This window comes from Grampus griseus (assembly GCF_964374135.1).
Source record: "Grampus griseus genome assembly, chromosome: 15".
NCBI lineage: Eukaryota > Metazoa > Chordata > Mammalia > Artiodactyla > Delphinidae > Grampus > Grampus griseus.
The window spans coordinates 62,165,232-62,189,750 of NC_139009.1; the positions used below are offsets into that span (position 1 = coordinate 62,165,232).

At 39.3% G+C, this 24,519-nt stretch overlaps 1 long non-coding RNA gene across 1 annotated transcript; it reads right to left on the bottom strand.

The window, feature by feature from the left end:
• Positions 1 to 19,828: 19,828 nt before the first annotated feature.
• On the bottom strand, positions 19,829 to 23,794 carry LOC309833996. Its single transcript, XR_014297829.1, has 3 exons — positions 23,670 to 23,794; positions 21,434 to 21,497; positions 19,829 to 20,397 (listed from the first exon to the last, which is right to left on the bottom strand). It is a non-coding gene; the product is annotated as an uncharacterized lncRNA (long non-coding RNA).
• Between the last annotated feature and the right edge of the window lie 725 nt (positions 23,795 to 24,519).

The window sequence follows — 24,519 nt, forward strand, 5'->3', positions numbered from 1 at the left end:
AGAAGACACTGTATACTATATAAATAGTAATTTACATATAAATATATGTATATGTGTATTTCTTTGTTACATTAAGTTACAGCTCCTGTGGTTTCTCTTCTTAACTAAACTGGACCCCCTTATCATCACAGTGGCCATGTACATCATTGTATCCTCCAAAAAAATCCAGATAATAATATCATGGATTCAGTATATAGTTGTTTAATAGAAAACAATTAACAAACCACTGCAGAATACTAGTGTCTCTCAAGGTGTGTTCAGTGGATCATAAATCCTATGAGACAGTCCATGAAGGAAAAGATTTCAAATAAATTTGGGATCTGTTGTCCACTACATCTCCTTATCAGAGACTCATAATTCACAAGACTCGTAAAAAGCTCTGTAGCAAAGAAACTGTTGACTTAGTTTGACCCAGTATTTCTCTTACAAGGGTATCAGTTCTGGAAGTCAAGGACATTTTCCACCTCTAATACAACGTCTCTACTGCCTAGTAGAGTGCCTGGCACTTAGTAGACACCTAATAAATATTTGAATAAGTTTCAACATACATTCCCCTTTTAAGCTATGGAAGAAAAACACAGTATATAGTAGATTTTGATTTACTTGGGGAGAATAATAATATGAATAGATAAATTTACACAAATCATTTTGAAGTATATATATTTGATAATACTTTTTTCCACAAATCTACACAATTGCACATTTAGTGGTGATAGTAAACGAACTACATTTGCTTCTGAAAACTTGCTAAGAAGGATGGCTACTAAAAACTACAACTTGAACCCAAAACAATTGATTTAGTTCATTGGTCCCCACTCCTTAGCAGTTTTAATATAGAAGAAAATAGACGCATATATTTCTTTTCTGCCATAATATGACATCATATAAGGAATGTGATTTTATTTGCTAGAAATAAGATTTGCTTTTGTTATTTTAGTACATTTGATCACATAAGAATAATTCTAGATTTTTTCCCCTCCTGTGACTCTCATAGCATCCCCATCTAAAATAGACTTTGGAGATTTAGATCAAATGTCTTATCAATTGTCCTAGACTGCTTACTATGTGCTTTCACTATAGATTTTAATGTCAATAGAGAAAGGAGAAGGAAAAGTCAGAGGGAAATGAAACAGGTGTATGCAACACCCCTCTCTACTACCGACATTTCTCAGAATTCTGGGGGAAGTTGCATCTATAAGTGGAAAGTTTTTCACCATGGAACTCACGGTGGTTGAACTTCTCATGAAGAATTTTTGTTTCACTACTGAAGAAAAATATGTTTGATTTTACCATAACTGAAAAGTTCTCCTGTTTCTACTTCTGAGGTTTGCCCTCAAGACTACTGTTTACCTAATGGAAGGGATTCCTATGCATGGAGGAAAAAGTGCACCATTTGAAGGAAAAGCTAAAGGAGTGATATTCAGGTAGCTCCTCATTCCACCAATGAAAACATACACATAGATTTTCCACTTTACACCTCATTTTCCACCTTATTTTCATGATTTTGAAATGAATATGTAGGGTCTCATGAGTTTGTCAATAGTCTATAATTATTAGTGTTATTAAAATAGAATACAAATGATAAGCCATATGTAAAAATGCTGTGTGAATAAACTGCTATACCCCAAATAATACAAATGAGTGAATGGCCAGTAAATGCTAAGAGGGATTAACAACATAAAGGATATTAAAAAAATGATGACCGTATTTCATATTTATGTGTCTTTTTCTCTCTCACTCTTTTTTTTTTTTTTTTTTTTGTGGTCCGCGAGCCTCTCACTGTTGTGGCCTCTCCCGTTGCGGAGCACAGGCTCCGGACGCGCAAGCTCAGTGGCCATGGCTCACGGGCCCAGCCGCTCCGCGGCATGTGGGATCTTCCCGGACCGGGGCACGAACCCGCGTCCCCTGCATCGGCGGGCAGAACACTCAACCACTGCGCCACCAGGGAAGCCCTTCTCTCTCACTCTTACTCAACTGCTAAATAACTAAGAGAATATGCTCACAAATGGTAAGCATGTTTTGGATGTTCGATGTGTGTTTGTGGGAAAGAACAAAAAAAAATACTGCCTCAATTAGGTCAAATATCATACAAGAGATGAATGAGATTAGAGATGGGATTGGGATTTGTGTTAGTTACTCAATAGCTAACCAGTCACAGATATGACAGTGTAGTGCAATACGCAAATATACTTTTAAACAACTTCTCTTAAGTTATCTACTGTCTGTAAAGACAATCACACTCAACTGCTCTGCACTTAACCCCAGAGCTTCTGACTTAGAATCTGTTAGAAATAGGTACACGTTTCATTGCTTTGGCAACATTTACATGGCTCTGCATCAGGCAATACAACTGCTAAGATCACACTCTGGGAATTCAGGAAAGCCTAGTGTCCAGTTCTGGTCGTTCTACCACCCAACTGTGATCTAGGGTAAATTCCTGATGAAAAGAAAAAGAAAAAGAAAAACCCTGAAGATGCTGAAACAGTATTTCCTACTTCACAGGGTCGTCATGGGGATAAAAGGTCATTAGGATAAAGTGCCTCTCACCCAGGACACACTGATAAATGCTACTGATGCTACCATCATCATCATCACGACCGATCAAGAACATATTGCCACATGGAAATGCAACATTCCCTGGGCCATTCACAACTTTCCTTTAAAGGACTCATATTCTATGTGGGGTCTTAACACCTTCAAATAACAGAAAATACAAGTCTTTACGCCTTTTTTTCTGTAGCTAATTTTGGCATCTTTCACCTCTGTCCACTTAAGTGTTGGTTTAGCATATTCTTGTCACACAAAGAAGCTACTTCCCAAAGAGAGGGACGATGTGTCAAGTGACAAACACATTGAGTGAAGTCTTTCACATCCTAGATTGTCCACGGTACAGCTCAGCTGGTCTCTGGGTTGGAAGGCCTGGGTCTACTTTGCTCGTCTGTTACAGGCGAAGGGACATGGTCCTTAGCATGTGGTCTGTGAAACAGAGGCAGCTGAGGGTAGAATTATAACACAAGCAGAACTGGCTTCAATTCTTCCTTCTTAGGTCTTTTTCTTCTTGTTCACCTGTTCAAGGAACTTGCCTGCCCTCTGTCCCTGCCAGGACGATGTTACATCTGCCTGGATAAGTAGGTCACCATTGTATATCAGGAAGGGTCTTATTTGTAATCATCAGGAACCAGATACGGCTAATTTGAGCAGAAAAGGAAACGTTTGGAGGTTTATGGTTAGGTCTCAGTAACTAGAAGCAGACTAAACAACCGAAAGCCAAGGCTACGCTATTGCAATTATAGGATCAGCCCAAAGTGATGTTATAAGTCCTAGCTGGCCTTGCTACCAAGCAGGAACAGGAAACAGGAGGTTGACCCAGCACTGCTGGCCTTGCTTCTTTACATCATTTATTTGTAATTCAAAATCCAAGAGAGGGGTGCAGTTGGCCAACCTGAGGTCGCCCGACTGTTTTCCATCTGTAAGGGAGACAGAGCATGTGAGTAAACAGTGTATCTGACATGTTCAGCTTGTATAACGAGAGGAAGGCTCTGTTTCTCACCAAGACCCACAAAGTGGAAAACTCCCCAGAGAGAAAGGAATTTCAGATCAGATGCTTGGAAAGTTAAAAACAACAACAACAAACAAATGCAGATGTGGAATTAAAGACATGGAGTCATTAAGAACCTATATGTGGAGTGATTCAGACCTGAGTTCACATCTGGAGCAAGCTACTCAATCTTGCCGAGCTTCAATTTTCTTTAAAGGAAACAACGTGGAAGATGATATCCACATGTAACTTGTGGTACACATGAAGGAGAGTAGTACAGTATATGATGCCTGGCACATCCTATGCATTTTCTAAAACTACTAGTAGTACTATTATTATTGTTACTTATTATACAATTTATTGTAGAAATTAACAGGGAGAGTATTAATAAATGTTAATACAGTGCTAAGTGTCACATTTATGATCTCAACTAATTATTTGTTGATTCAACAAACATTCCACATATCAGAAAATAACCTGTTAGTGTATACATATATATATATTTTTTTTTTTTTTTACAGAAGAAAAGAAACCCTGAGGCTTAGAAAGTGTAAACAATGTACCAACAGTCACTCATTTAAGAGGTAATGGAATATTATTCAGCCTTAAAAAAATGAAGGAGATCCTTTCATTTGTGACAATATAGATGAAACAGGAGTACATTATGCTGATGAAATAAGCCAGACAGGATAAATACGAATGATATCATTTATATATGGAATCTAAAAAGAAAAAAAGCCACACTCATAGAAACAGAGTAGAAAACTGGTTGCCAGGGGCTGGGGTGTGGGTGGGGAAAAGAGGGGAAGACTGGTAAAAGGGTACAAACTTTCAGCTGCAGGATGAATAAGGTCTGAGGATCTACTGTATAACATAGTTACTACAGTCAATAATACTGTATTGTATAACTAACATTTTCTGAGAGAATAGAACTTAAGTGTTCTCACCAAAAAAAGAAAAAAAGGAAAAAGGTGTCATGAGCTGTTAGATGTATTAATTAACGTGATGGGAAGGATCCTTTTACAACAGATATGTATATCAAATCATCATGATATACTCTTTGACTATCTTACAATTTTGTCAATTATACCTCAATAAAACAGAAAAAAAAAAGAGGTAATAAAGATGAGACTCCAATCCAGGATTATCCAGCTCAAAAAACTACACTCTTAACCATTACAATATAGTATCCATCCATATGTTGTAACTGTAAAATGCTTAACACAAAGGAAACGTTAAATAAATGGTATTTATTCTAACTCTAATGCTTACTAGATATTAGTTATGTGGTATGCTTTGCTTCTAACTACAAGGGTATAAGGTGCAAATTCTTGCTACAGAACATAAAAGCCCCTGTGGTACCCTGCAGGATAAACACAGTACCTGTAAATCTCTCATCTCTCAACCCAGAGTCTCCTCAAGTTGGAGGTCTTTACCCCCTTTATAATGTGGGAATAATGCCTTTCCCACATTTGCACTGGGCATGAAAATCCATACTTCCAGGTGTATACTGAACCTCCACTTAGCTCCTCGTCACCTTGGAATCACCAGACCAAAGATCATTTATTCCATTAATATAAATGATGTAGGGATAGAAGTACAGAATATACAGAGAGTGTTGGAGGAATCCAAACAACAAGTCCTCCACTCTCAAAACAAATTTTAGAGTTCCAAAAGTAAAGAGCAATGTTTGGAAATAAAACTAAAAATGAAACTAACATCTACAATTAGCCAAGTATTTATTATGGGCCAGGCTACTTACTAGGCACTTGATAAACATTACAGCTCACCTTCCTGCAGTCCTTCAAAGCATATAATATTGTTTCTATTTCATAGAGAAGAAAATTGTATCTAAGCGGGTTAGTGATTAGCCCAAGACCACAGGGCTAGGCTGTAAGAAAAGAAAGCCAAGTTTCAGTGGTCAAAATGGTGATGGATGTTATAAACTAGAAGATCACGGCTAATCAAATAAAAATATTCAAAACGGTCCTAATGTATTATTAGGATTTCTTTAGAATAACTTGGGTGCCTTAGTGAATACAGTAGTGGTAGGCACTACAGTCTCTTTAATTTGCTAATCATACAAATCTACTTTAATATTCTTGGTGACAAGGAGCTAACTACTGATAAGACAGCTTCTTCAGTTTTGGGGCTACTCCAGGGTGAAATGCCGGAACGTCTTACTGCCTGCAATGTCACCTAGTTCTACCAGGGGGAATAAAGCAGAACAAGTAGCCACTGTTCTTGACAAATGGATACAGTTTCAGTTTTTCAAAATATGAGTGTCAGATTCATTCATTGTATCAGATAGATCTGTCAAATGGCTTTGCCCATTTACTAATGGATGGCACACTGCAGACACACGTTGGGTCAAAGGACTCAATGTCACCTCATTGATACTGTCATCAATATGATTTGTATTGGCATTTTGTCTCACCCTGACTTTAAGGACTATGTGAGGAGATCCAAGTCTCCAGACCATGGACTGATCACCTCTGCTTGACACAGTATTCTCTGCTCATTTCCAGAGGGGACCAAGGATGAGCTCTTGTACTTCTGAGTCTACTCACCCTACCTGGCAACACATACTAGCTGGGCTGATTGGATCAAGCAGGAGCCCCAGAGTTTAAATTTCCAGCTGCATTGGAGGAAACAGAGGCTATGCCCCAATCCCATAACCCCTCACTTCTTACTGCTAGCCTATCCTAGGCTGTTCTTGCTGATAGGAGTACTTCATGCTAAAAATTAATTTTGCTTACCTGATGGCAGTCACACAACCTCAAACGCCATTTTTATAAATAAGGCAACCACCAATGGAGTGTGATTTAGGGTTTTTTCTTCTGTAGACCCTGCCTACCCTATAAAATCTCCCATTACTGCATCATGGAGACTATAATCCCTTTCCGAGGGAATAGATTCTTTCCAACCATAAGATGAAATAAGAACTTACATTTCCGTACTGCCCAAAAGGAAATAAATTGATTACAAAATGCAGGAGAATGACTGATTTTCCACATTTGTTGTGTTCATTAAAGGGTTTTTGAATGGACTTGACAGTATTAAAGCAGTTCAACACACACAAAATAAAAATTAATAAATGAAGAGAAAAAAATTGCATTTACAACAAACAACAAAATAAACACATTGATATATAAAAGGTTGTTATACATCGATGAAAAATGGATGTCATAAAGTCACAAACTAAAAAGTATGAACAGCCAATAAAGATATGCAAATATGTTCAACCTTGCTATTATTAATCGAAGAAATACAAATAAAATAATTCAGGTGTCATATTTTACTGACTAGAATGACAAAGTTTTAAAAAACTTGATAATACTGGTATTGATATTGATAATACTGGTACTGATGAGTGTGTGTAAGAAACCACACTGGATGTTAAATTCTTGGTAGAAATAAAAAGCACGGTAACCTTTCTGGAAGACAATATGTCAGTATGTACCAGAACTGACAACCAGCCATTCAAGTTCTAGAAGTCCATTCTAAGGAAATAAACAAATGCTCAAAGACATATGAACAAGGATGCTTGTCTCATTGTTTTGCAAAGCAAAACAGGAATAATCTAAATGTTGAACAGTAGGGACTGGTTAAATAAATAATAGAATGCTGTTCAACCATGAAAAATGATGCTGCAGATTTTTATTAGGTGATGAGTAATCACACTTATATTACTAAATAAAAATGTTATAGAACTGTTTTGTAGTTTGATATAATAATTAAAGGTATTTTATACTTGCATTGTATTTATATGCACCCCGTCACAAAAAAGTTTCCAAAGATACCCTCAAAAATGTTACAGAGATGATTTATCAGAAATGGGATTTTGAGTTATTTTTCCTTTTTTCTTTAAGTCCTTTCAATTTTGGAGTTTCTGCAATGAGCCTGTATTATTTTTACAATTAAAAATATTTAAATTTACAACAAAAGGATCTAAATTCCTCCAGTTTTCCATTTATTTTCCACCCTGGCTCAGGGCATTTGTGTAAAAAAAAAATCAGCTTATTTTCTCTTTTGTATCAATCTAAATTTACTTTTCATAAGTTAACTATTTTAGTCTGGCAAAAGTTTCACACAGGAAAATTGTTAAGGTCTGAGTATTCTATTACCTTTAAAAGCACTGGAAACTTTGAAATTCTTTCTTTCAGAATTTTCATATAATACTGAAAGGCGGGGGGGAGGTAGCAAAATGAAGGGAAATAGATAGTAGTAGTCAACTTCAATTAAGAAAAAGCAACAAGAGGCAGTTTGTACTCTTTTGATACGGCAGAAGCCCCCATGTGTCAACTCATGCTAAAACATGTATATATACACACACATATATATGTTTGTGTGTATTATATGTATATGTGACACACACACATAATTAATCCACAGTCTTAGGCTAATCACTCATTGTGGCAGAAACAACGAGCTGTTGACTACACTTTAATTAGCTCCTCCAGCCTGTAGAGGCATCACTAGGACCAAGATAGGAGCAACATTCTCCATCTCCGCTCGCATCTGGGTATGGTTCTATCCCAAAGAATGTGACCAGAGGCGACCTGAAGAGTTTATGTCTGAAGGATAACGAGTTGATAATTGTAGCTCGCAGCTTCCTCTCTCCTTTCCTTTTTAGGACAAACGTAGAGCCACCTGATGAAGGTGGTGGGTCCCTGAATAACTGAGCAGAAAACTGACCCTCAGACCACCAAAGTCCATACTACACTCCTGAGTGAGTGAGAAATGAACTGTCCGTGTGTTGCTCCACTGAGGTTTAAGGTTTATTATTTAGTGTTTAACTAACGCATTTTTTCTTTAAACCTCAGTTGCCTTCTCTGTAAAATAAAGTCTTTGCAAAGGATCCACTGTAAGTTTTTTCCATTGCTTATGTTGTTATCTTAGTTTTTAATTCTCAGAAACATTGCGTGCATTTTACCTTTTAAGTTAGTAAGTCTACTTTTTTCCCCACAAAGACGGGTTCTTCAAGCTATGGAGAAGTCATAGCAGACTGTTGCTTCAGTTTAAGATACTCATTCACATATGAGATGAGAAGGGTGAGGACCCAGAGAAACGCCTTTGACAGAGGGGAGTGAGAGCATACTGAAGAATGTTTAGTAATAAAGAATTCAGATGGGAGAAACGGATGGGTTACATCGAACAGATTTGCTCAAAGGAATTCTGGAAAGGCAAATATGTGAAAATGTATAGCAAAGACATGAAATGCCTTTTGGTCCCTAAATGGATTTCATTTCAAAGACGTGCATATTGCAAATACATGTACCATAACACTTCTCTGTCCACTTCTAGAATTTTCTAAAGCCTGACAGAACATCTGCAGAGAGAGGATGTCATTCCAAGATAATCGACTGCAAGTTACTAAATTAAGATAAAAATGTCCTTAACCTTGAACAGTTTTTAAAGAGATTTTAGAAGAAAGGAGCCCTCCAGGGGGTTGTATAACTATATAATTGTACCCTTTCTAAAAGGCTATTTACAGATACATAATGTTTCACCTCCATTCTTTAAAGTAAAATATAGAATAAAAAAAATAGTTTGGGGATAATATTTGTTTGGGACAGCAGGCACTGCTAAGCAGTGCCACTCTCTCCTTATTCCTTACTATCAGAGCCCTGGTTTAGGAGACCCCATTATCCTTAAGGCTAAGGTGGCCAGTTTAAAATCCGAGCTGATGAGATCTAAGTGCAAGTCTGTTGACCATCTGTGGTAAAATATTTGCTCTCTGAGTTAGACACTGCCTTTTTTTTCTTACTTAATTTCTTTTTTTTTTCCTTTTCTTTCTTCCTGCCCAAATTGTTGGAACACTATTGGAGATTCTGGGGTCACTTTGAAGCTATGTGGACATGCTAGAGATGTGGAAGCTGGAAGAGCGAAGCAACCCAGTCCCCTGGTGATGCCCTTCAGCAGCTGGACTAACGCTAGAGGGTTTATCTCCAAACTTCCTGCTACCCGTGGAAAGTAAGGTAAATCACTCATTCACTTTCTGTTACCTACTAACTGATCCAGAACTCTAACCTCAGGGTTCTAGAACCCTTCTCAGTATCCCATAGTCATACTCATGTTCCAGACTCCTGATCATCAGACTTGCTTATAGCAGATGCATGGGGAGGGCGGGCTCTTCTGGAAGCCCTCATACTTCCTCCCCTACCCCCACCACACACAAATAATGATCTTTATGTCCACTCATCCTTCTATCTACACTCAGAGGCCAGGGCCCCCAGGAAGGCTTCACTGACAACCCTTTACTCCTCTCTACAGGCAGAAAGGGTAGAGGTGTGGGCTCTGGAATCAGACTTCCTAGACTTGAATTCTTAATCTGTTACTTAGCAGTTTAGGACGTGGGCAAAGTAGTTACCTTCTCTGGACACCCCTGTAAAAGAGGAACACTAAGTAGCACCTATGTACCTTACTGAAAGGATTAAATGAGCACATGCAGGTAAAGTTCTTATAATTTTTTCTTGGGTCAATCAATTCTAGCTGCTATTGTTACCTTTGACTAATTTAGGGCAGAGTCCCTTTGCCCTCCTTTGGTTCTCTGGGCCCGTCTCATTCACAACACACACAACCGCATACTGCAGAGTTTTGAAAGGTGGTTCTCAAAATGTGGTCCCTGGGCCAGCAATATCAGCCATACCTGGGAACTGGTTAGAACTCTGGCACTGGAGCCCAGCAATCTGTGTTTTAACAATATTCTCAGGCAAATCTGATGCACACTAAAGGTTGACGACAACTGAGAACATCTGTCTCAGACTCTCCTGGAGGCATTCACCAAAAAAGAGTTACAGGACCTTACACCTGACCAGCTGGAGAAGGGCTCTAGTAATTGCCCTGGTTATCATGCTTGTCATGATTTTTCATGTTTTATGTCTCAAAACATAAAAGTTTGAGAATCACTGCCATTTTGAATGTGTGTTTCACTTGTCTGTTTTTCCAGTGGACTCTACTTCCTTGCAAGGAAGGTTTGTGAAGATTTGTTGCTGTTGTTTGCATTATTCGTTTTATTATGCTAATTCTAGAATCTCTGGTGCATAGTGCAATCTCAGGCAGGAAGTAGTGGCTCATTAAAACAGGTATCCCAAAAGTCTTAGTAGAACTTCAAGATTAATTCCTTCAGGAAGAGGTAAAATTGTCATTAGATGCAGATGATATGATACTATATATAGAAAACCCTAAAGACTCTACATGAAAACTACTACAACTGATAAACGAATTCAGCAAGGTAGCAGAATACAAGATTAACCTACAGAAATTGGTTGCATTTCTTTATACCAACAATGAAATATCGGAAAGGGAATGTAAAAAAAACAATGCCTTTTCAAATCACAACCCCAAAAATAAAATACTTAGGAATAAACCTCACCAAGAAGGCAAAAGACTTATACGCTGAGAACTGTAAGACATTAATAAAGGAAAGTGAAGATGATTCAAAGAAATGGAAAGACATCACATGTTCTTGGGTTGGAGGAATTAGTATTGTTAAAATGCTCATACCACCCAAAGCAATCTACAGATTTAATGCGATCCCTATCAAATCATCCATGACATTTTTCACGCAATTAGAACAAATAATCCTAAAATTCATACAGAACCATAAAAGACCCAGAATTGCCAAAGCAATCCTGAAGAAAAAGAACAACGTTGGAGGCATAGCCACCCCAGACTCAGACAGTACTCCAAAGTCACGGTAATCAAAACAGCATGGTATTGGCACAAAAACAGACATATGGATCAATGGAACAGAATACAGAGCCCAGGAATAAACGCACACACCTCAGTTAATCTTTGACAATTAATCTTTGACAAAGGAGGCAAGAATATATAATGGGAAAGAGACAGGCTCTTCCACAAGTGGTGTTGGTAAAGTTGGACAGCCTTATATAAACCAGTGAAGTTAGAACACATCCTTTCACCATACACGAAAATAAACTCATAATGTCTTAAAGACTTAAACATAAGACATGACACCATAAAACTTCTAGAAGAGAACATAGGCAAAATATTCTCTGACATAAATCATACCAATGTTTTCTTAGGTCAGTCTCCCAAGACAATAGAAATAAAAATGAAAATAAACAAAGGGGACCGAATCAAACTTACGAGCTTTTGCACAGCAAAGGAAACCATAAACAAAATGAAAAGACAACCTACAGAATGGGAGAAAATATTTGCAAATGATGCGACCAGCAAGGGCTTAATTTCCAAAATATACAAACAGCTCATACAACTCGATGACAATAAAAGCAAACAACCCAATCAAAAAAAGAGGCAGAAGACTTAAAGAGACATTTCTCCAAAGAAGAAATACAGATGGCCAATAGGCACATGAAAAGATGCTCAACGCTGCCAATTATTAAAGAAATGCAAATCAAAACTACCAAGAGGTACCACCTCACACCAGTCAGAATGGCCATCATTAAAAAGTCTACAAATAACATATGCTGGAGAGGGTGTGGAGAAAAGGGAACCCTCCTACAACACTGTTGGTGGGAATGTAAGTTGGTGCAGCCACTGTGGAAAACAGTGTGGAGGTTCCTCAGAAAACTAAAAATAGACCTACCATATGATCCAGCAATCCCACTCCTGGGCGTATATCCAGACCAAACTATAATTCAAAAAGACACATTCACCCTGATCTTCACAGCAGCAATATGCACAATAGCCAAGACATGGAAACAACCTAAATGTCCATCAACAAATGAATGGATAAAGACGATGTGGTACATATATACAATGAAATACTACTCAGCCATAAAAAAAAGAATGAAATAATGCCATTTGCAGCAGCAACATGGATGCAACTAGAGATTATCATACTAAGCAAAGTAAGCCAGAAAGAGAAAGACAAATACCATGATACCACTTATATGTGGAATCTAAAATATGACACAAATGAACCTATCTATGAAACAGAAACAGAATCAGAGACATAGAGAATAGACTGGTGGCTGCCAAGGGGGAAGCAGGTGGGAGAGGGATGAACTGGGAGTTTGGGATTAGCAGATGCAAACTGGTATATATAGATTGGCTAAACAACAAGGTCCTACTATATAGCACAGGGAACTATATTCAATATCCTGTGATAAACCATAATGGAAAAGAATATGAAAAACAATGTATATACATATGTAGAACAGAGTCACTTTGCTGTACAGCAGTAATTAACACAACGCTGTAAACCAAGTATACTTCAATAAAAAATAGGTTAAATTTTTAAGAAGATTAATTCCTTCAGAAGAACAAGTACTACACATTCACAAAAAAAGCACCCTTTGAAAGTTTAAATTTTTGAATTTCTTTGCCACTTCCTTAGTTTTGATCATCTTGGACAATATATTTTTAATATTGACTTTTAAAAAGAATTGTGTTTCAGTGTTTGCTATCCTTAGAGAGACAGAAACAGATAAGTACAACTAAATACTTATTTTTCAAAAGTCTCAAAAGTATAAGGGAAATGAAAGTAATTATATCTTCAAAGGATTTTGGGGTATGTTTCTAATTTCATACTTCTGATGCGATTAAAGATTAAAACTGTATTAAGACATTTGAGACATGCCGCATTGGTATTAAATGCATTTAATTTTGTGTAAAGTGGTAGAAATATTTTCTTCAGCAAACATACCTGTAGATATAAAATCACAACCATAAATCTACAAAAAAGCAAGCTACTGAATGAAATCTGATTGGTTATTTCCCTGCAGTATGGATCTGCTAATAATTTAATTTACTACTTGCTAACAGAAGCCAAAATTTAAATATACATATATATATATGTGTGTGTGTGTATATATATCTCTTCAATTTTAAATCATTCATATATATGAACGAGTATACATACACATACATAACAACTGTTCATATATATATATATATATATATATATATATATATATATATAAACAATTTAAATTAAAGAAAGTACATCTGGTGGCCTATTTTTTCCCCCCGATTTCTAAAGAACACCATATTCTATTCTAGGCAGTGGAATGTCAATCCACCTTAAGGGTTGTTCAATGAGCATATCTGAGAAACCACTGGTTTAGCCAATGATGTACTTATTGAGGGAGGCCCTAGTGCCACTGTCAAGAGCTTATCCACAGGAGAGACAAGAAGGTACTTGTTTGGTTTGTGAAAAGGAGTAGTGAGGAACGGCAGGTAGCTGCAGGCTGATGACACGTGATGTCCATATATATGTAGAACCAACACACCCATAATTGCACCCATTTTCCATACCCAAATCCAAAGCCTTTATATCATTAATCCCAGGCAAAAATGGTAAGATTCATGTGTGTTACTATCTCACGGCTTCAAGATGCCTATAAACTCATATGAGTATGTCTTAGTTTTATCAGTGGAGGACAAACCAGGCTTCTATCACCAAGCTCCATTCCATAACAGGCAAACCAGTCCAAGACTTCTCTGAGTGCTGCAGGAGAGTCTATGGAAGGGGCGCTCACTCCACTGTGATGCCTAAAATTGCCTTTGCACAGAGCAAACATTCAATACATGCTGAGTGAATGAATGAGTGAACTGGTGTCATAAAACAGGCTTATTTCAGGGAAATTCCATTCAACAGGCTGGCATTCCTTCCTACCCATCTTAACTGTTAAGCTTGCCATCAGACAAAAATTTAATTATAAAACGTTAGAGCTGAGGAGATTTTAGAAACTATCTACTCTCCAGAGGTATACAATTTTAATTTAGTGATAAAAATCACTAGGAGTGACTTAGGAGTCTATCGGACCTGAGTCCAAATTCCACATCTACCATATTTTCGTGAGCAAATAACTACTTCTGAGGCTCTGTTCCATGTATGCATTATGGGATATCATAATAATACATACATTAATTGTATGACTATCAGGGGATGAAATGACACAATCCATTTGCCATGGTCGGCTAAGTAATTTGCACCAAGTAAGCACTCAAGACATTAGTCAATATTAATAGCGGAGAGATGAAAACAAAACTCTGGGACTGATGCCTACCCTAGTGGCCCCAGTGGTCATAATGACTTTCTTCCATTCAGCCTGCTCTCTTCTCACTACGACTAAGGAAGAGAAGATGAACAAATTAGGAATAACAATTTGAAAATGGTTTTATACTCCCTGAATGAATGGAATTATAATAAAATGATTCATGAGTTCTGCAGAAATATGATGAGACTTTAGATCTTTATGTTAGTTCTCTACAAAACCAATTTATGGCCCTAAGATGTACCTTCCCACCCAGCCCCATCCTTACCAGGATCAAATATCATTGTAAATGGAAAAGTCAACAACACATAATCAACAAGCTAAGTTACAAGCCAGTGAAGTCTCGGAGGTTTGATAGAGAAAATTCAGATTTATCGTTATATGTAAAAATAAGACGATATGAAGAACTCTATAATCTATAATCTCTACAACAGTGCTATAAAAAGTAAAGAGCTAGAAATCTATTTAGATGGTTTTCCTTATAAGAAAGCACTTTCTGTATAACTTTTAATGTACTATTGATGAGAACAATTCAACAAAATTCAAATAAATATCTGCAGATGTCCTACAAGAAGAAAAGAACAGAGTTAGATGTGACAGGGGATAACTGGACTTCAGGATGAGTAAGACCCTATACTTGACCTCAATAAATTAACATGAAATACAGTGGATGAGTCACGTACAGAATGTCAGAATCCTAAAAGGCCAAGCTAAGTACCAAAAGGAACATGTGCGGACTCTTAAGAAGGAAATAAAATATTGGTTAGTTGATTACGAAAAGGCAGAAGGGAATAGGTTCCCTTTGGCTGCTCTTTGAAGAGATCACTTCCTTTTCCCCCTAGTCCTGAGGCTAGGGTGGCATGGGCAATAGAGGAATGTGGGGACTGAGAATCATTTCTACTCTCACCAGAGTGGCTGGAAGCAGATTTTCTTACCAGGATGTAGTAGTATGCTAATATTTAAGGGTTCTTGAGGTCAGAGAGAAGGGTTTGAATACTCCGGCTCCATTTCTTGCTGTGGGTCAAGTTTCTTACCTTTCCAGCACCTCGGCGACTTTATCTGAAAATTGGGGATGATGATAATGTCTCCCACCTGAGTGTGAGAACTATATGCTATAGTGCATACGCAGGGCTAAATTTGGTGCCTGGCAAACAGAAAGTGCTCAGTACGGCAGGCGAGTGTAGTGACAATAAAGGCAAAGATGACGGGGGTAGTGCCGGTGTTGCTTCTGCCCCCAGAACAGGCTCTGACTGGGAGAGAGTTAAAGCACCTTTGGGTTCATGGGGGTTTATATATAAGCAACGGTTGATCAATGTGAGCTGGTTGTCCAAATGATTATGTGCAATCTAAGAAAAAAACGGGCCTCGGATCTGCTCAGCTACTTAATAATATTAGCAGCGGTAGTAGTCAAAGAAGCTAAATTTTATTAAGTGTTTATATGCCAAACAACGTGCTGAACGTTTTAAAAGGATTTACTCACTTATTACAACGAGGCTATACGCTAGGTCCTGATAATGTTATTCGTCTCTTTCAGATGTTGACTGAGCCTCAGACGGGTTACAAAAGCACCTAAGATCCCGTTGTCAGTACATGACGGAAATGAGTTCAAATCCAGCCTGTCTGACTTGCTCTGAATCACTAAGGTATGAAATTAAGCATGTTGCCCTTTGCCTGATTCTCCTTCTGAGGCCTGAATATTTCACTTAGCTCTCTGAGTGCAGAAGAGAGAAAATTCTCTCTCCTTGACCCAACTTGGCATCAATATCCAACTCCCCTTCTCAAAATGGGTTGCTTCAACGAGCAGCAATGAACGCCGGGTCGTGGACCAGTCACCTTGATGACTAAGAGTCAGACACCAGGGAAAGAAAATGCTCTGTGACAAACCTACCCTTGTACAGAAACAAGACAGAAATGGGGGGACAGGGCAGAAGATAATGGAATAAGGCATAGGAAAAATAGCACCTGGCATCGTGATAGTAATAATAATAATAGTAGTAGTAGTAGTAATAGTGATAATAATAGACTTTACTATGCTCTAGGCATTGTATTAAGTGCTTGGTGTAAGTGACTTCGTTTTAACATTGAAAACAAGTCTATGGGGATGAAATATTATTAACATCATTTTATAGGCAGGAGTATTGAGGTTCAGGTAATCAGGTAAATTGCCCAAGCTCATATGGTTAGCAAGTGGAAAGCAGAGATTTGAACCAGCACCTACACTCCTAACCATTATGCTATAACCATCATGCTGAAGACATAAGAATTCCAATGGTCTTTCCCCATAACCCACTCCTGCACTCCAGACTTAAATAGTCCAAGATCAAGAGAGAGCAAGCTTGGAGTTGCCACTCTTCAGTGAGTGTCAATCATTTCAAAACAGTGTATTTGCTAACAAGATGCAGTTCCTGTGATAATCTTCTCAACCAGGTATCAAGAAACAGGAAGCAAAGATTCAAGTAACAGTATGTTCCTACTTACGAGGAAGGTGGGACAGCATAGTTGACACTGGGCTTAACTGTTCTGGAAAACGTGGTCCCAGTAGGCATACACGCTGGTACATTTTCCCCACCTACCAAATACAAAAGGAGTATTTCATTCCCATGTTGCTCTTCAAAGTTCCACCTCATTCGTGCCTGTCATTCATCCTCTGGCCTCTTCCTGTCTCCATTTCTGTACAGAAAGGCGCTGAGTCTCTGCTCTCGGATACGAAAAGGGTGTGTTAGGAGAGGGAGCCATGGTACCTCGATGTCTTTTTTTTTTTTCATCTTAATTCTATTATGCCAACTCCACTTAACTTAATTAGAGTGAATACCGAATTACACAATTACCCTCTGTTCTATTCTTCAGATGTTATATTTTGATAAAATTTACGACATGCTGCTGTCCCCTTGAACACCAGATGAACACTAGAAATGGATGTGTGTTGACATAAAATCTGTTATAATTACAATTAAAGTATAGCTTACATAATGATAGTGTTAACATAAAATTATAGATGTGTAGAGACAACGTGGTCATGCATTTTTTAGTATAAGTACATGCTTAGACCAATATCTGTTAGCGGAATGAAGATGGAAGAGAATTTTGGTTAAGCCACAAAGGCTGTTTAAGGACTTGCAGATAGCTAAGGGGAACTCAAAGACCAGTAAGATAATAATATTTCCCCTGCCATGTTTTCGATTGCAAAGTGAAGGGAAGATGTGAAAGTAAGTACCCCTATGGAAATTACAAGACAAGTACATTTTTTTCCTTGAATACCTGGGCAAATGCTTAAATTCTAATGTATATCAGTGATGCAAATTTTCAACTGAGTTTGATAAATCATAAAATAATAATTATACATATATGTATATAAAACTGCATGGAACTAGACAGTTCAGAATTACTTCTAATTAAAGAGGTACCCTATGACAACTAACTTAAACCTTACAAAATATGGTTCCAAGTACCCTATCAGAGTGAAAAGTAGGAGACTGAAAGGTTTATTGTAAATGTTTGTAGTCATGGTGTCTTAACTAAAACTACTGTGTCACAAATACTATTAAAATAATTGTGACATTTTCTTCACTTTTACTGCAAACAACAAAACAAACTATAGGTATTTTTTCATTTCAGGTAATTATTTTAGCTAACAGTTACTAAATGTTTTGAGAAGACAGAGTGCTAATTGCATTACTTCATTTTATCTTTAAAATAGCGCTTCCATGTAATTATTCTTAGTATCTCCATTGTATTAAAGTGTATCTCTAGTTTAGACCTTTCTTCAGAACTGCAGACTTGTGTATCCAACTGTGTACTCAGCATCTCTACTTGGACGTCACGAAAACGTCTCAAATCTTATACCTCCAAAACTGGTCTTTAATCCCCCAAACATGCTCTACCCCAAACTTTTTCCATCTTAGGTGACAGTAACCACACCTTTCCAGTTCCCCAGGCCCTAAATCTCGAATTCACCCTTGACCCCCTCTTCCTTTCCATTCTTGCATTCAATCTACCACGAAATGCTGTCACAACCTTCCCAATGTGCCACTTCTGAGAATTACCAGCCGCTAGCAGCCTGGTGCAGGCCACCAACATAGACCTCGAGGATCCTGTAGTCGCCTCCCGAGATTCTCCCTGACTCCACTCTCTCCCCACATCCTCAAGGCCACAGATAGAGTTATGCTTTTCAAACAAGAGACAGTTCATGCCACACCTCGGCTAAAATCCCGCCCCTGGCTGCCTACATTTAGAGTAAAAGACACAATGCATGTGATGGCCTCCCAGGACTTACCCAATCCATCCCATCACATATCCGACCTCCAGCCGTCCTGCTGTCTCTTCCTCCCCACTGACTAAGTCAGCCAGGGTGGCCTCCTTGATATTCCTCCAAGCTGCCCGGCATATTTCTGCCTTAGAGTTTTGGGACTGGTTATTCTTGCTCCCAGGGAGTGGTCTCCCCATCATACATTCTGACAACTCCCTCACTTCAAGTCTTTGCTCAAATGTCAACTTACAAAATCCACCCTGACTACCCTATTTAAAATCAGAACCTACCTGTACACTCCTCCAGCACTCCCAACCCAAGCCTCTTCAGTGAGCTTCACATCCTTTTCCTTATCCCGTGGCGCCCATCAACTTGTGACAAAGCATACAATTTATTTATAACATCCGTTTCCACACGAGAGTGTAAGGAGGGAGAAAGCATGCAAGAAGGAGCACGCAGGCAAAGGCTCTTGTCTAATTTATTCAGTGATACGTCCAAGCATAGAGAACAGGAAGATCCTTGATAAATAGTCCTGAAAAAGATACAGATGAGGAAACTAGTAGTAAAGCTCAGAAAGTTTAAGTAACTTCCTCAAGGTTCTAGAGCTAGAAGAGGGTCACAGTAGAATTCACACTTGGGGATGTCTAACTTCAAATCTCTTAGCCTCTCTGCTATCTTTTTTTTCTTCTTTGCGGTACGCGGGCCTCTCACTGTTGCAGCCTCTCCCGTTGCGGAGCACAGGCTCCGGACGCGCAGGCTCAGCAGCCATGGCTCACAGGCCCAGCCGCTCCGCAGCATGTGGGATCCTCCCGGATCGGGTCAGGAACTCTCAACAACTGCGCCACCAGGGAAGCCCCTCTCTGCTATCTTAAGTCCATGCAATTCAGGATTTGTTTTAATCAGTGCCATGGAAATTCTCACTCCACTGAACAGGATCACTAACGTGTTCTCTGTCTAGATTTATATATATATTTTCCATTTAAACAAAGGAAACAGAAGAGGGGAATTCATCATGGGTTACTGCGGTAGTTTTACAGCAATTTTAGCAATAATGACATTTAAGCAATAGTGATATTTAATGATAGCATAATAATAATAAAATAATAGCTCTTAAATGTATCGAAGACGAATCGCATGCTAAACTCGGTGCTAAAATATTTCCATGTGTATTTTGTGCAAAATCCTTATGAATATTCTATCAGATGAGCTTTATGTGTAACTCCACCAGGCATACTTCTCTTATTCCGCTTTCAAAGATAAGGAAATTGATGAGAAGTGTGGTAACCGTTTGATCAAGATGAGACTGGTAATAAGTTGTGAGTATGAATTTAAATTCAGGTCTAACTCCAGAATTTGATTCTCAATCCATACATGAAAATTCTGATGATTCCTTTGATAAGGGTATGGTCTATGTTCTCTCCTGGAAAACATCCCCCATTATGTCTGCCTGTGCTCATACCTTCAGAACACAGTCAAGTTTGAAACATGATAAAAATGTTTAAATAGTGTGCTTTAATAAATGGAAATATCTTCATCTAAACAATAACACAAAAAGGCAGGCTGAGCCCTTTGAAGTGGCTTCGTTGCTATCTTCCATCCAGAACAAGAGAAGGAATCAACAGCTGCAGAGTAAAGAAAGCATGAAACCCAGAGATGGAGGATTCTGTAAATGACCAATTACAAGACTATTCAGCCACACTTTCATAGCAAGAGGCAAAATATTCCACTAAACTGAAAATTCTTCTACCCCTCACTCCAAGGCCCACACAAACATTAATGTTGCATTTATTAGGATGTACTTCCTGAGCTCTATCAACTTGACTTTCAGCAACTGTATTAATACAGTCCTTTCGCTTTGCACATGTATCTGAATGATGGATTCCATGACTGGAGTTTTGTAGAAAGAGTGGAGTGAATGAAGTAAAGTTTGGGACGAGCCATCATAATCCATAATGATGGGCACTGAATCAGGACAAGAAGAAACCTCTCTTCTCATTTATTTGAATGAAGATTCTACTATATGTTTATTGCCTCTGTACAGGGCCATCTGTTGAATAGTGGAAAACAAGCATCTTTCATTTGGAGGTAGGATTTGTGTGCTCAAGTTTCTATGGGCCTGCAGAATTAATCTTGTTTTAGAAATGAAATAAAATGTAATTTCTTACTGTAAGTAGATGTGGTTAAGCAACTGGCAACTTTGATGTCTTTAAATCACTGCAGTTTCAGGGTAGGCAAATCTATAATTATTTCAAGCACTTCTTTATTGGTGCAACAATTGAGCAGTGTACATAGTGGTCAACAACCTGGGCATTGTCAGACGACTCTAAGTTTGAATCTAGACTTTCCCACTCACCAGCTATGTGACTTTCAGCTATGAGAAGCACTTTCTTCAGCTTTACAGTGTGGATTATTACATGCCCTTTGCAGAACTACTGTAAGAACTAAATGTATATGGGCACAGTGGCTCACAGTAAGGGCTCAAATTAGTACTGTGGTCACTACTAGTAGTATTGAAAAGAAATTAGAACTTCTATTCTCATAAAGTGGGATATGTGTCCCTTTATCATTGTAATTTCATACCATTTTACTTTTGACCTTATAATTTAATAGCTTGATCCAAGAAACATTTAGCAGTAAATATAATTGAAAGAAGATTACCTGTCAAACATGAAATACTGTAGCATCAAGTGTGCTGGCACAATACTCTTCTCCGATAATTAACCTGTAAAAATATGTTATTGTCTTCTTTTTAATTAAGCACATTGAACATACATATTTACTGTGCCAATTGGCGAAAGGTCCATTAATTAATCAGTCTAACTATATGTTGCATAAACGTCTTCTAAACATAATCGTATATGTATTTTATTTGTTGGGAAAATGTGTTTGAGATTGTTCTTTTCTGCCTATTTAAAGTAAAAGAGGGTGAGAAGTAGAGTTAGGCTTAATGTACTTTGTACTCCATTATGCCATGAAAATGCTTCTGTGCCCTGGAGACAACAACAAAAGATTTGCTTTAATGACAAGAATCAAGTATGTTCTAAAGCTTCCAGGTAGGAGGCGTATAGGTTGCAGTTTATATCAGAAGTCTTTGCTCTCTCTCTCAACTGCGTCTAGATGGGAAAGATGTGGTCACAAATGCTTCAAGGTGATATAGTAAATGTTGGAAAAGAGGGGGGTAGGAGGCAGAGTTTTGAATATCTCAAACCTGAGCTAGAAGGATTTTATTTAAAGAAAATAGCGGATATTATTTTTCACTTAAGGAATGCCACTCAGCAAACCTGACATTAATGTAGGAAATTAGCTCTTTTAGCTATGATGCTTTCAAATGCACATGGCTGAAAACAAATTCAAAATAGTCAAAGGAAATTTAAAAACAAAAACCAAACAACAACAACCACCTCAACAAACAAGTACTAGAAATTCAGGGATGCAGCCATATTCAGATACAGTTGGATCTGGAAGTTCCAGAGTATCAGCAGGGTTCCAGCTCTCTCTCCATCGCTCAGCCCTGCTTACCTCTGCAAGACTTTATTTTACAGAAAGTCTCTTCTTGTGCTGGATGGTAACTGGGAGTCCCAGAGTCGTATCTCCCCAGCTTAGAAATTCCAGAGAGAAAAGACAATTCTTCCATTTTTCTCTGAGAGAAAAGTCCTGGGGAGGAGTCTGATAGACTTAGCCGAGGTCAGATGCCTACCCATGAGCCAATCACCTGCTTTACTGGAGTTCAGTCCCTGGAGACTCATCCCCCGGGGGGGGGGGGGGGGGCGTGAGGAGGCAGGATGGCGTTATCTGGCAGTTCTCCAAGAAAAGCCTGCTGTTTTTGTTAAGATGAAAGGGGAGAGGACATGGATAATGAAACCTGTATCTGCTTCTGTAAAATCCACAGAATCTTACTCCCTGCCCTGTGTCGATGACCATGCAGTAAGCTGACCCAGGAGGTCATTTTTCCCACAACAGTCTTCATATATATGACTAAGGAACACACTGGTAAAAGAATATGGGAGAAAGTCTGAGCATGACAAGTCAGCTAGACAGATATTAACTAAAAAAGCTGTGTGAAAATATCCTTAAAAAGTTGCCCCCAACTCACTCAAAGTCCAAAGTTGGAGCTGGAAATACAATGTCACGGAGTTTGGATAAGAACAGGTTTTCTCCAAGCTGAACTATGACACAGAGATTAGAGACTTCTAGAAACTATACTTTTGCAAAGAAAAAACATCACATGAGAAAAATGAGGCCTAGAAAAATTACATGACTTAAGGTAACATAGCTAATTAATGGCAGGACTGAGACTAGAGTATACTTTGTGTAATTGGCTATGGTCTTTTTTGTTTGTTTTTGTTATCACTTCAAAACGAGACAAACTTAAAGAAAGGAAACACAACCAAGGCTCAGTGGTTGGAAAAGAGATGGATGTGAACGCCCACTTGTTTCTTACGTATAAAGTTACCCCTCACAGCGTTGTGGAGGAGAAAACGCTGGCTCTTCCCAACGTTGGTTACATACACAAAGATTCCAAAGACAAGACAAGTGCTTTGCAAACAAAGTAACTAGAACCAGCTCAGGCTTCCCCGCGCCGGGTCCTACGTTCCACGGTCAGAACCACCAACTGTATCCCCCCGGGTAACAAAGTGATTCAGAAAAGCTAGCGTCTTCAGAGAAGGGAGAAAACTTAGCCGGGAAGAGAGTCAGGAGGAAACTTGCTCAGCTTCTTGCTGGGGTCTGAAACGATCCCAACAGAGTCCTTAAACCCCTCAGGTTTCCCCAATCAAGCACCCTCGCCTCCAACCTGGGCCACCCCAGAGCTGACTATCAGAGGAAAGAAGTCTGCGGACGCACGGAGAGCTGACCACCCCACGAGAAGGACCTACGCGCGGCCGCACCCACTCACCCGCCGCTCCCCGGGAGACTGGAGACCAGCCCGGGGTCCAAGTCCTGGGCGTGGCAGTCTCGTCCCTCTCCGGGCCCAGCTCCAGCTCACCTCGGCGCGGCCCGCCTGGGCGCCGCCATCTTGACCAGAAAGGGGGCCTCGCGCCGGAGGCCCCTGAGCGGGCGCCCTGAGCGGAGCCGGAGCGCCGGGGAGCCCCAGGTCGGGGCCCTACGTCCCCCGCGCGCTCGCGCCCCGTCCACGAGCGACGAGAGTCCCGCACGCAGCGCCCTACCCAGGCTTCCGCGGAACCGACGCCCCGCGCAGCCCGCACCACGGCTCAGGCAGCGCCGAGGGCGGCCCGGGCGGAAGAGCGGGCGCGGGGCACGCGCTCGGTAACCTGGCAACGCGGAGCAACCCGGCGTCTCCGGCGAGCCCCAGCCCTGCACCACGAGGAAGCACGGACCCCCGCACCCGCCGCCCAGCCCGCGCCGCCCCTCGGTCGTTCCGCCCGCCGCTGCCCGCTGGCTACGGTCTTTTCAATCCATGATACAACGTCTATATGTAACAAATCTGTTAAACCCTAAATGTTTATGATATTCAAGTAATCCATTATCTGAATTATTCTTGAAGATAAAACATCCAAAGACTTCTTAATTGTATGGGTATACATACATAAAATACACGTGGAGGTAACTTCAAATATAGTATGTGCCTGTCTCTAATTCCTTCCCTCTCCGCTCTTTTAAAAAATGCCCCTTTACAAATTGCCCACTCACCATCTGTTAGGTAAATTTGCTGAAACACAGTAAATGAAATGTAAATGACAGAAAACGTAAATGTAAAATGTAAAAGTAATTTACATTTTACATTT